Below are 14,204 nucleotides of genomic sequence, written 5' to 3'. Positions count from 1 at the left end.
AGGTAGAAGGAGAACTACACAGAATGTGACTTGACTTTATGATAAATATAAAATTGGTCGTCTCATGCGACTGGATTATATCGGAAAAGAATCTTAAAGGCTTTAAGGACTTAGGAGTTTGATAGGTTTAACTTAGAAATTTAATCTCAAGTTATTTATTGATCAAAATGATTAAACAGCCTCAGGGCGATGGCGACCTGAAAATCCTGTACCAAAATGTATTTTTTGTTGGAGAAAATGGGATAACACCAAGAAAAGCTACTTTCACTTCCCAAGCTCCAAATAATATGCATGAACAGTGCCCTTACTGATGAATATAAGAGGGGTAAAACTTGATAATTAGTGCAAAATGGATAAATATTAGCATACGCAAACAATGGGTAGACTGTTGATTAGTTCACAATGTTATATATGCTTATTAATTTGTCTGCATTTTATGAAATGGTAATTTATTTTCCTGCTAAGATTCTGGAAATAATGGAAACTGGTTTGTTAGTGATGTGTTATTGGCAACTTTAATATAGAAGACTGAAACTAGATTATTAATTCGTTTTCAATCTATATGAAAGTCAGTTGCCGTTATTCTGATGTATATATAAGTTATTATGTCAATTATTTTTATAGTGCAAATTATGATGTTTCAAATTCGAATATTTGTCTGATATAAGCTTTGTATACGATCATGTTTTATCAAATTAACATCTTTTATACCCTCCGCCCCGAAGTTTCTTAAATAACTACGTCTCTGATTGTTGTTTGCACTAATAATTTTTAAAATAGTCAAATGAACGCTAAATGTTATGTCTAAAAGTGTAATTCAGCTTGATATTTATGTGCTATATAATTTTAATTTAACCTGAGGACGTGCTTTTCCTTTTTATTTGCTTTGGGATACTTTTGTGAAACGTAATTGCCTACGTTATGATAAGTTTAAATGTAACACGCCATTTATTGTACCAACAAATTATGTAATTTAGTGAAGTTTGAACTCTTGATGTAGTAACAATTACTAATTTTTTTACACAAGTGACACCATAGCAGTAGAAACACTCCAAAGGGTTGGAGACCATGAAAGTACCTGAGAAAGAGCATTAATGAGCAGACTACAAATAAAGTTGACACCAGTGGCACAGTGGTATGTTTACAAATCCATTAAGCTAGAAACCACGTTTCGATACCCGTGGTGAACAGAACACAGATAGCGCATTGTGTAGCTTTGTTTCCAAACAAAACAACTAAAGTTTGATTTCCATATCAATCTGACCTGGATCCTAAAATTTCAAACTGTGTTAAAGAGTTCACGAAGATATTTTTGCTTGTTCTTTTTGCAGGTGCGGTTCTTGATATAGATGGCTCTCAATTACCAAGTATTTAATGTTTTACTATATACTTTTGTCAGAATCTTAATTATGGTGTGAGTTGTGGAAAACCAAAGACTCCAAAGCATGTTCTTCTGCCTATAAGAATCAAGACTCTTACAAGCAATGTGGAACTCATTAGAAAGATAAACCAAAAAGATCATCGATGTATTCACAGTTTGAGGTAATAGAGATAGCTCTCTGTTTATAGGAATTTTCAAACACAGCAAAAGGAAAAACTTCCCTATTATAGAGCATCCAAACACATCTTTATGCACATCTGCTTGGGGTAACAAGCTCTTTCCGGCTGGAGGAACATCATTTGGAGTTAATGTGAAAGTTATATAAACAATGATGGATGGACCACAACTACCTGTTTCTCAATCTCAGACGAGCTGTGTATGTAACAAATAAAGAGGAAACTGATACATGTACTCAACTGCAATACTGGGAAATATTTTTATTGAGATCTCCAAAAGTAAGATAGAAAAAGAAGCATGGGTGAAAAACCTTATACGGTTTTTAGTGCATCTTTACATTTCAAAGAAGCAAGTAGTTACTGGTTGGACTGGAGTCAATATACAGGATTGTAAAACAGGGCCTGTGCAACTGAAACAATTATGTTCAGTAGACGATTGTGTACTCACTAAAAACCAAGCATTAACTTTACCTACAGGGGATTGTGCTATTCAGGAAACAGCCAATTTTATGCTGAGGCTGCTGAATTTTTTGATATAGAAACAGTTATCATAATACAATTCTGTGAATGGACCTTTCTCACGCTATTTACACTATGATGGACATCATTGGAGAAAATATTTGGATGCAAGACTAAGGAACACCTGCACTGAATGTGGTATTATTGCTGAATTTGTGAACAAAATAGATAATAGACTTTTCAGGAAGAGAGATTACAATAATACATTTCAATAAGAACTTACGAAAGAGAAAAGTCTGAAAACATGCATTAATATCAGATGTTGATGTGTACATCACATGGGTAAGAAGTGGTATCGAAAGCTTACCATAATCTGTTTACTTATATGGTAATCAAAGTACAAAATTGAAATCTAGATGTGAAGAAGGTTCTATCCGGTTCTCTTTATCTTATACAATGGGCATTATCATATGAATAAGTCTTTTAAAGAAAACTATGAAACTAGTCTCTGCCAAGGAGCTTAAAGAAAATGTTCCTCTAGTAAACAAGAATATAGAACCATCTTCTTCCACCACTGATAACATGCGAATGGTGCAGAAGCTAAAAGGATGATCACAAGGCATTCACTGACATTATATGTTCTCTAGTTCATCTATACTTTTGTGAACCCTACTAGTGGGTGCATAGATGTTATGTTTGACTTTTATAAATAGTGGAAAAGTGCAATAACCAGAAGGAAAGAAATTCAATAACACAACACCAGAAGATAATGAACATTAAAGACGGAAATTCTAAGTAGCCTTTACAACAAGAATAAATAATTTAACTTCTTGGTATCCTAACAACAGCAGAAAATATTGGAAAAGGTTCACAAAGAAAGTGATATTTGCTCTCGCTGAGAAACGTGCTACAGAAAAATAAAGTAATGAGTGTAGAGGACCCAAGTGTGAGATCGATTCAGAATGAAACAAATACTTCTTTCTACAGAGTTAATTTATGTAACAAAGTTTGCAGAGTTAATTATTCAGATATTTTGGATCTTATTGGACTTCATGCACATACTGGGTGCAATATAGTTGGTTATTTTGCTGGAGATGTTAAGCTCCAATTCTAAAGATGTCTCAGGGAAATACGGAACATTAGTACACATTCTCTCAGCTTCAGTAAGGGTGGTACAGAACTCAAAATTTCTCATCAATGAGATAAATTGAGTTTCAACACAAAATGTTTTGCGTTAAGAGCGGGAATACTGAGCCTCATAAGATGCTACCATGTGCTGATGCATTATACAAACTCTGCATGTGGGCAAATTATCACACAGCACCTTGAAGGGTATGATGTCTTAAAAGCAATCCAACCATTCCTTCTCCAGCTAGTAATTTTTGGTGGAGAAAATCAATTAGAAGACACTAGGAATCTTGTCTTAGACTGGATAAAAGGTTCTAAAGTACCATATACAGTTTAAAACTGCCATTATACGAATGCACAATAGTATCCAAAAGTGTCTCTATGTGGACAACGGTATATTCTATACAAACCTGTGAAATTTTAGTACTGAGAAAATTTGGCCAGTGAAGATTCTGATAGGAATTATATTTGCAATCACTCGACAAAGAAGAAGAGAACATCTATTAGGCTGAATTAAACCATGTCTGAATACCATGAGGTTCATTTACAGTAAGACTAAAGGGAAAACCTTCAGTTCAGTCATTGCGTCAATGTTAGAACTAATGTAATTAAGAGAACAATAATGTTAGTCAATACCCACATGTATGCATTCTAGCTCACTTGGAAACCAAATATTCCTACTGGCTAATTGTACAATTGTACTTTTATGAGTGCAAAATTTAGCGGTGTCTAATGTTTATTGATCTATATGAGTTCAAAATTACGACGTTTATAACATTAACTTAAAAGGCATTTATTTAAGTAACATAAATAAACAGGCAATAAAACCTTTTTTTTACCTTTCTGTGGTTTATAAATAACACAATTCTAGACGTCGAAAAATTGACAACAAGGCCTAAGTTTAAACATGCTTTAAACGCGCAGCACAAGTTTACCTACGATATAATCTTTGACACTTATCCTTAACAGTTAATACTATAGCTTTATTCATTTCTGATGCTCTATAGAAACAGATTGCGCAAAAGAAAGTAAGTACACGTTTCATATGACATACAAATCCAATGCATGCACATATATCCTTCTTGCTATTATAATTTTAAAAGTTCACCATTTTATAACTAATACATGCTTTCAACTATCTCAATATAAGTGCTTGAAAACTGACAGTTAGGAAAGAGTAAAAAAACTTCATACCACTGTGAAAGGAAATATTCAGATATGTGAAATAGCACCAAATGAGAACAGCCGAATTTCACATTTCTTGATACTGTAATCTTAAGCATTCGTTATTTTATAACTTCACTTTATCAAGAGTTCGATCACGAAAACATCTCAAAATCTTTCTCATTCAAATATATCAGTTTTTCAAAAATGTCCCCTGGTAGACAGTAGGAAATTTACAAATTTACAATGCTAAAATTAGGTTTGTTTGTGTTTTGTCAACACAGTACACCCTTGTGCAAATTACTTGAAACAAATGGTCATTTTACAATATCTTCAGCATGGCGGCCGGTGTAGGCTCGCTGGACCCGTTGATTTCCTTTAATAGTCATTTTTTCACATAGACGGCGTCATTAGCTGTGTTTTGAGGTACGATCGTTCTATTTTTGGGATATATGACGAAATTTTGAGGAATATTTCGTCATTTGAAATTGCGTTAGAAGGGCAAGGAGACCAGTCAAAAAACAACTTCTTACCAACTCAATGAAAAAAAAACAGTATCAATGGGATCTGAAATACAAAAACTGGACGCAAGAACAATGGAGGAAGGTGTTGTTCAGTGACGAGACTTATTTCTTCGTACAGAGTCAAAGAAGTCTACATGTTCGCAGATCTCCAGGTGAGAAACTTCGAGAATCTCACATCAATCAGTTCTTAAAACATCACTTGAAGAAGACGTTTTGATGCTTTTTCAGCTACTATGGCATCGGAAGCTTACATATCGTAGAAGGTATGATATGAGGACCACAGTACATCGAAGTTTTGCAGAGAAGAGTCGTTCCAGAATTTAAAAAGAGATTTCCAGATGGATTTGGCATTTTTCAGCAAGATCTGACTCCGTGCCACACATGAAAACATGTGAAGAATTTTATGACTACAACGCGAATAAAGGTGCTGGACTGGCCTGGAAACTCTCTGAACTTAAATCCTATTGAAAATCTTTGAGCGATTTGTAAAGAAAGACTTCGAGGAAAAGACTGTACTACGAGAGATAAGCTAATTGAGGCCATAATAAAGGTGTGGTACCGTGATTCAAAAATTAGTAAAGATTGCAGTCAACTCGTGGACTCGATGCCAAAGCGGATTAATGATCTTCTGAAAAATAAATAATACATATCATGTATTAATTTGTGAGTAATTTTTAGATTTTCAGAAATAAAACGCAAAAAGTTAAAAAACTCGTAATTTTCCGTCTTGTTTCAATTAATTTGCACAAGGGTGTAGATGGTCCGATGTGGCTTTGCAATCAGAAAAACATAGAAACATATAAAGAAATACAATTTTTATAAAACCATGCTGTGTATAAAATATCTTTCATATTTATTTCCTGTTTCACACTTTTATACTTCAAATTTAAAGTAATAACTCCATATTCTGGTTAGTTCGTTTTTGTTTCATTCATGCCCAATCACATAATGTAACAAATGAGCTAATAAAGGAATTATCAATTTAAGGCAGACCTTTCTGATGTTTATAGTATTCCACTTTATAATGCTGCATATGTGAAAAAAGCTTTGTCGCTTTGGGTCATATGGCACAGCATATGCTTCATATGTGGGAGGTTGAAGATTTAACCCCGTTTATATCTACTTTTCAATTTTTCTTTTTTCCTAAGCCATGTTTCAATAATCCATTATATTTTGTACATACGTCATATGCGATTCACGAACTTATCCTATATTTATTGATTATAAGAATAATTTTAACCAATCTCTGACATCCATAAAACTTTATAACACAAGTAATTTTTATGTTGAAATTATTTGAACATAATAAAACAGAGTTTGTCGATAATTAAGGAAATAATTGAAAGAAATTACTTTATGATATCTACACGGTCAATATCAATCACGAATTTTGAGATACTGATTGAATAGTAGTAAAATAAATTAATCGATAACAATAGTGATCTTTGATCTTTTGATATTTAATAGCTTAAACAGCTAATTACAAATTACTATCATTTTTGAAATCAGATGTCTATGCAATTTATATTGTACCAAAGTTATAGTTATCCATGGTATTTGTAAGATGTAACATATTTGTTTTTGAAAGTTAAACAGCTAATTACATATTACTATCATTTTTGAAATCAGATTTCTATGCAATTTATATTGTATCAAATTTACAATTATCCATGGTATTGGTAAAATGTAACATTTATTTTTGAAAGTTAACTATTTTTATCCAAAATTCGGATTTTGTCCCTAATTAATTATGCAGCTATTAGGTATATGTTCTTGTAATTCTATATAAATTTAAAGCAAGCTGTTCTCAGGTATGTTTGAAAAGGTGGACTTGATACTTCTTGTAGATTTTGAGATAATAATGAAAATATGTATTAATGAACCAATAAAGTATACAGAGGGTTTTCACTTCACTTTAAGGACAACAAATTTCAGAAAACTTCCAAAAAAAGTTCAAAATAGCCCCAAAATCATTAGAAACGACCATCAATCAATACTCAAAATCGCCAGAAAGCATTGGAAATGACATCAATATTTTCGTTATCCTGACCTTCAAATCTCTTTGCATCAAGAGTATAAGGTATTCAGCTTCCAAATTGGAGGCATAAGCTATCTTTTAAGTTTTTGCATTATTTGAAGATCAGACTAAAGTGTGGCAACCATATATACATTATAAATAATTCTGTCCGTTTTAAAGAACATAACCCAAACATGTAAAAATATTCCTATCAATTCAATAACTATAAATTATTTTAGCTTAACTAATAGATGTACTTCCACAAGACCTCCAGAAGTGTTCTGTTTCATGAATAAATTAAACCAGTGTAAGAAACATTTTTAGTTCCTGCTTTTGAAGTTAATATGTCACGTTGTTTGTTAGCCAATACAATTACTTTTTACATAATTTTCTATCCAATATATATGTATCTCGTTGATGATCTCTTATATAAAGTGGTATACTTCTAACACAATGATTAAATGAACTTTTTAAACCGAGTGATGCTTTATGTCATACATAATTAATAGTTTTCTGAAACATTATATTTATATAAGTAGTTATAAGGGCATAATGAAGTCAGAAGTGGTTAAGGAATGACGTCATTTGTAATTAATATTTAATTTAATAGGTAATTATTGTTTCATTAATTTAAGTCAACTGATTAGATAACTAATATGTAAATTACAGGCAAATTGAAAATAATATGTAAGTAATAATTAATATTTACATTTTAACAGCTAATTAGTTGTTTTATTAATCAAAGGTTAATTAATTAGATGATTGATATGCAGAGGATAAATACATTTAGTATCAAATTATTTCTTAACATTAACTATGGAGGAGCATGTTGCTATGATACAGTTGATATCATCAGTACCAGAGAGCACATTTATATTGAGTAGTTAATGTTGACTTGCATCAGAAGGCGTGTTGTTATGAAGGCAATGCTAGAAGAATGGCGGCCTACCTCATGTGGCTGCATCAAATATTACAGTTTTCACTTCTATATGTTAATATTCGAACGAGGCAATTAATCCACTGATTGCTTTTACATATTTCTAGCAAAACAGTTAAAATCGTTCTTGACAAAACATTTGATACTTGCATATTATTTCATGAGATGTATTGTTTATCTCTTTTATAATTAATATATTGAATGTGTTTGGTTTTTCTGAGTTCATGAAGTCAAATGATGTTTTAAACGTCCAATTCTATATACTGGATGGTAAATTTTGGTTTCAGATTCGTTATAAATAGATTATGTTTTCAAATCCCTACAGATTTCCCTGTCATTAGGTGTGATAGTCTGCTGAAAAGAATTAAAACGATCTAATGTGAAACTTTTCATTGAAGAGAAATAAAACTTCTCATTCTTAATAAAGTTGAAAGTAAACTCTCAACTTTTACAACATGAATTTTCGTCATCACATAAGTATAATTAAATCTTAGAACCATCACTGACCAATGAGGTAATGTCCAGCTATATTAACTATTCATTCAAAGAATAATACCTTTATTTTACGATATATACTTATAGGTAGAATTGAAAACTACAATAGTGACGAAACAGAAGCTTTACAAATTTTCACTACAAGTTATTAGCAGAATTAGAAATCTGCTAAGGTAAATCAAAAACACTATATGTGTCCCTTACAATTTGCCAAAGAGAAAAAGTTCTCCATTATAACCTGAAGTAGTACCAGACTGTAATTAGTAGAATCACGTGTCTTTTATTATTTTTAAGAGAATAAATCATTCTATTTGCAAATAATGATATCTGAGAAGAACGTTGTATTATTTATTTCAGTTGACTGTAGTATTCATAAAACTTGATGTTTTTTTAATATTTGCTACAATCTCCTTAAGTCTGTGATTTAACTAACATATATTAACAATATTTGTTTAAAACATATTGATATTTCATATAAGTGAAAATATAGCCGATTTGAAAATGTTGAATATGAGATAAGTTTGAACCCTTTATTCATTACAGAGCAAAACTTGAATTTATGTATCCAATAACTACTGAAAAATAAAATTCCATGTTTACATGTTCAGTGTTTTGTATAGATTATTTATAGTTTTCAATCAATGAATTCATTAAGGCAAATAGTTGAAAAATATGTTACACAATATATTAATTGTAAAAGCAAAAACTGTTATATAAATCTAATGAAATAAGAAAAAATCAGATATTCTGACAGGAAGTTATGTAAAAAAATACGTAATATAGAATCACAAAATAGCTGTTTCATACAAATACTAAGGTATAGAGGTGAAAACTATAACCTCAATGATAAAATATTTTTTAGAATTCGATGTTGAAAACATCATTTAATTTTATAAGCTTGAGAAACCAAATAGATTCAATATATTAATAATACAAAGGTTAACTCTTTTTGTAAACTTGAAGACGGTCGAAGAAAGTCGAAACGTTATTCTCTGCTTTATTAGTAAAAGAGTTAATACCCATGCTAGCCGTCCTGAGATATCGTTTAACTTCAAGTGGGTTTCTCGTCATCACGAATCAGTGAAATAACTGCCTCACCCAATTTTAACATATAGAAGTTGTTATTTTTCCAATTTCGCACAAAGCTACACGAAGGTTATCTGTGCTAGCCGTCCCTAATTTAGCAGTGCAAGACTAGAGGGAAGACAGCTAGTCATCACCACCCATCGCCAACTCTTGGGCTACTCTTTTACCAACGAATAGTGGGATTGACTGTAACCTTATAACGCCCCCACGGCTGTTTGGTGTGACGGAGATTCGAAGCCGCGACCCTCAGATTAGAAGTCGAACGCCTCAACCCACCTGACCATGTTGGACCTATGGAAGTTAAACACTGTAATATTGATGATTTAATTATATGACGTCAATCACCATTCTCGGTACAATGTCTTCTTAACAACATGGTCTCTGGTGCAAGTCAACATCACCTGCTCCAAATAAATAAATAATGTTGATATTACTCCTCTCCTAGCAAAGCACCCTCTGATGAGAATGATGTGTCTTTTCTCCTACCAACACACCTATGCATATTAATTGTTAAAAAATAAATTTACCTACATATTAACCATTAATTAATAAAATAAGTAGTTCTATATTACAATGTGAATATTAATTATCAATTTACATAATAATTATTTTCAAATTGTTTACCATTTATACGTCATACGTCTAATTAATTAACAAATATTAATTACCACTTGTATATCAATTAAATTCAATCTGCATATCATTTACACGATAATAATTTAATTAATTTTAACTAATGCAACATGAATTACCCATTAAGTATGAAAGTCAACTGTTAATTTTCACATTATTTCCATATAATGTCATCCCAATTCCCAATCCTCCCTCCATAGTACCTTTATAACTATTTATAACAACTATGCTAAAAATATTTTATTTAGTCAAACAATACTATTGTTGTAAAATAGATAATTTGTTAAGTAAAATGATAAAATAATAATATGAACACATTAGTAATATTTTAATGATTGTTAAAATGTAAATAAATCGTTAAAATAAAACATATTACAAAATCTCAAATTCAGTGATATAAACTTTCTGATTATTTTCATAGTCTTTCATCTCGTTATAAACAAGAGTAAGAATCTTTATTTCACTTGTTACCTTCATATAAGTTTAGTTAAACTTTTATTAAATAGATTATGCAAAAACATTTGGATTTCGCATCTGTTAGCACAACTACAATTCCATCATCAAACAGAGTTTAAATTCATAGGCAGAGAAAATCTGTGTTTAGTTCACGCAAGTTTGTCGCTTGAGATTTAAACTAATATGTAGTAATACTTAAGAAACAGTGACTTATTGCTGATAGTTATCAAGCCAATAACTACGAAAAAATGTAAGTGTGATATAAACCAAATGGGTTAGTTTCTTACTAAAGCCTTCATAAAAGGTAATGAATATGGAATTACTAATTGACAAAGATTCATTACTCGATCATATTTCATCCATTTATTTTATTTGTATAGCTAATTAAAGAAGCTTATTTTATTTAAAATCAAACAAATAAATATGATAAATTGTTTTCTCTTGACTGGTATAAGAAGAGATTTGTCAAGGATAGCTACAAACAGAACAGGCTATTTAAATATCACCCGAATTTATTGAACAGCAGAAGATGGCTAAACAATTTTACTTCTTACTCGATTTATGTTTTATTCATATTTTTTAGAATAACAATATATCAAAACAAACCGTCATTATTTCAAACTATTTAAAGAAGTCTATAATCTATTGTAATACTTAAAATTTACTGTCACATCACTACTGAACAATGGTAAATAGTATATCAACGAATACACTAAGCAGATGAACAGAAGGTTCGAACTGTCCGTTAGTCTAGTAGCGTCACTTAGAGATCCTTCTTCTGAAATAAAAAAAAGATGGTGAAATAAAAGAGGTGGTGTATCGCAAAGTATGAAAACAACCTAATGCGAGATTAAACTTTATAATAATATATAATTTAAATAAAATATTAATTATTTTTTTAGCAAATGAAAATGAAAGTGATCAATTTTTTATTTTCTGGCTGACTGATTGTTTGGAATTAAGTAGAAAGCTACAAAATGGGCTATCTGTGCGACCAAACACGAGTATCGAAACCCAGTTTCTAGTAATGTGAGTCCGCAGACATACCACTATGCTCCCAGGGGACTTTATTTGATGAATTGCGTCTTTCTAACGTTAAACTAATTATAATTAAACTAATGTAGGCAGTTTTCAATTTTTCTGTACTTTTCAAACTTTTTCTAGTGTCAAAATTGGCCATGTTGGGTCATTGTGTAGCAAAAAAAATGTTACATTCGTCCACAAATGTTGGCCTCTTTAAATTCATATCATTATTTTTCTTGTGCCTCCTTACTGCTTTCATAAAAGTTTAGATCCTTTACAATTCAATGGAGAAAAAAAGTGAATTTTAAATTACTTTTCTATTGGTATTTGAAACATTTAGTACCCGAGGTTTTTCGATAACATCATTTCTGTACAAAATAAAGATCAAATTGCTCTATCTGTCAAAAAGCTATAAATTTTCAATAGAAATATTCAGTTTTCTGTAAAGTGTTCATTGTATTACCTATAGATGAATGAGTTTAGTTTGGACATTTGGAAATCTTTGAAGAAAGGTTACTTTCTTGTTATGTTATGGTTATTTCACTTGCAGTTACCGTAACGAGTGATCTTTTAACAAAGTGGCTTGAATACTATGGTTAAAAATCAAAGTTTATCTTCCTTGTCGTGTAAACAAACCACGTTATAGACAGAAATCGTTTATTTCCTTAACACGAAATATAATTAAATTCCACTACGCTACTTTTGAACTATGTATTTCAACTGCTCTGCAAGTGTTTTTTCTTCTTTTACAGTAAAGCTTTAGTAGTACAACTTCCAACAAACCTGCATAAACAAAAGTGTTTATTTCACCAAGAACAATATGCAGTAGAATTGTTTGGAATATTTTTGATACAAATCGATACAAATGTTGTTTGTTTAGGCTGCTGGTCGCAAAAAAATGTAATATTGCATTTTAACATTTTTTCATTCTTTTTATGTATTTACGTCATAATATTCTGAGACCTTGCCTATGTCACTGGTTGAAGGAAGAGTAACTTCCACAAATGATTCAAAATTAAGCAATGATGTAATCTATTATTATTGTGCTAACTAAAAGTTAAACTAATAAAGCTTACAAGTGAGGAAGAAATGGTTCACACTTTGAAAAGGGTGCTCAATTTTAATATATAATGAGTGAAAATGCTTACTGAAAAACAATAAATATAAAACACGTCAGGCCTATGGTTTTGTTTCCTTAGCACAAAGCTTCAAAATGAACTATCTGAAGTGTGCCTACCGTCGGAAATGGAACCCACATTTTCCCACTTTAAGTTACAGAGCTTTCCGCGGGCCTACCGGGAGACCGCTCTTACTGCTTTGATAGTTGTTAACAAAGGCTTCACAATTATAGTAAGAAGTAACAAACTCATTTACTTCTGGTAACTTGTTCGACAGTTGTGCCAAAAACACCGAAGTGAAATAACATAGCGGAAATTCATTCCCAAAAATGCCCGAAATTTCCATGTTCCTTCATATGAATTATATATTAACGAAATATCAACTTATTTATGTCACTGATTGCAGAAAAATGCTTTAACATAAATCATTATTCGAATTAAGTAAATTTAATGAGAGACATATTGGTATTACAAACGACACTACGAAGTCCAACAGTTACAACTCGTGGCATGTATCACAGACTCAGAGAGTTAAACCTTGGTTAACAGCACGCGAAACTCTGATTTACAGTAAGCTTATGATTAAAGCATCTCCAGTATGAGCAAATTCAATGTAGTTTTGATTTTGATATCTGAAACACAGATATATATTGAAGGACTTCAAAATATTGTACAAGTGTAAAGTGCGTACAGTCAGTTGTGAAAGAGCACAATATTATGCATATAGCATTATATATAAACATATTGTGTACCTGAAGTTTTAAATTCATTCTAGAATTCACTAAGTTACTTTTGACAAACCTTTTTTGAGTACATAGAGTTTGTCTTTCGTGAATAGTTATAATAGGTGAAATTATGGAGAGTCTAGGTTTTACATATATTGTGTTTAAAATTATGCTCATTTCTTCAAGACCAATTTGGACAATTTTAGAATATATTTTATGCACATAACTTATGATTGCACAAGCTGAATAATATTTTTGAGCAAGCCGTTGTAAATAAATAATATTTTATCCTCACTAGAACAAACTAGTACAGTAGTCCTACAAATAACATAATTTAATATACTGTATTACTATGTTTCTTACTTAAAAGTAAAATCTTATTCATATATTGGTTTTTTATATGCCTTTTAAAATTTCCCAGAGGAGAATCTACCAGAACAACATAGATTTTGACAAGGAGACTTCCCAGAGAAGATTCAAACTCAGCAGTTTACCTTTTCGTGAAGTAGCCTGCTAGAATAAACTCTAGATGAGCACCATACCTCCCAGAGTAGGTTCTACTTGAGCAGCTTATCTGTTAGTGTGATTTCCTAGAGTAGACCTTAACTGAACAACTTACCTCTTTGCGAGGGAGCCTGCCAGAATAAGTATTACAAGAGGTACATATCTTCTAATGAGGGGATATTTCAGAGTAAATTCTACTTGACCACCTCTAGGATTCACATATTAAGTTTTTGTTATGTGTAGTAAGAGGACCCAATAAGTGAGTGGTAACTGGGTCACTGCAAAGCAGTACTTTGGGTTTGAGATTTTGTAAATGGGATGCCCCGAGATGGCTCCTTCAGGGTCATTTGTGGCTAGGGTTCGCTGAGAGACAAAATC

This window comes from Tachypleus tridentatus, chromosome 9 (genome assembly GCF_004210375.1).
Source record: "Tachypleus tridentatus isolate NWPU-2018 chromosome 9, ASM421037v1, whole genome shotgun sequence".
Taxonomy (NCBI): Eukaryota; Metazoa; Arthropoda; class Merostomata; order Xiphosura; family Limulidae; genus Tachypleus; species Tachypleus tridentatus.
The sequence above is the reverse complement of the archived record's forward strand: the minus strand, read 5'-3'. Positions refer to the sequence as shown.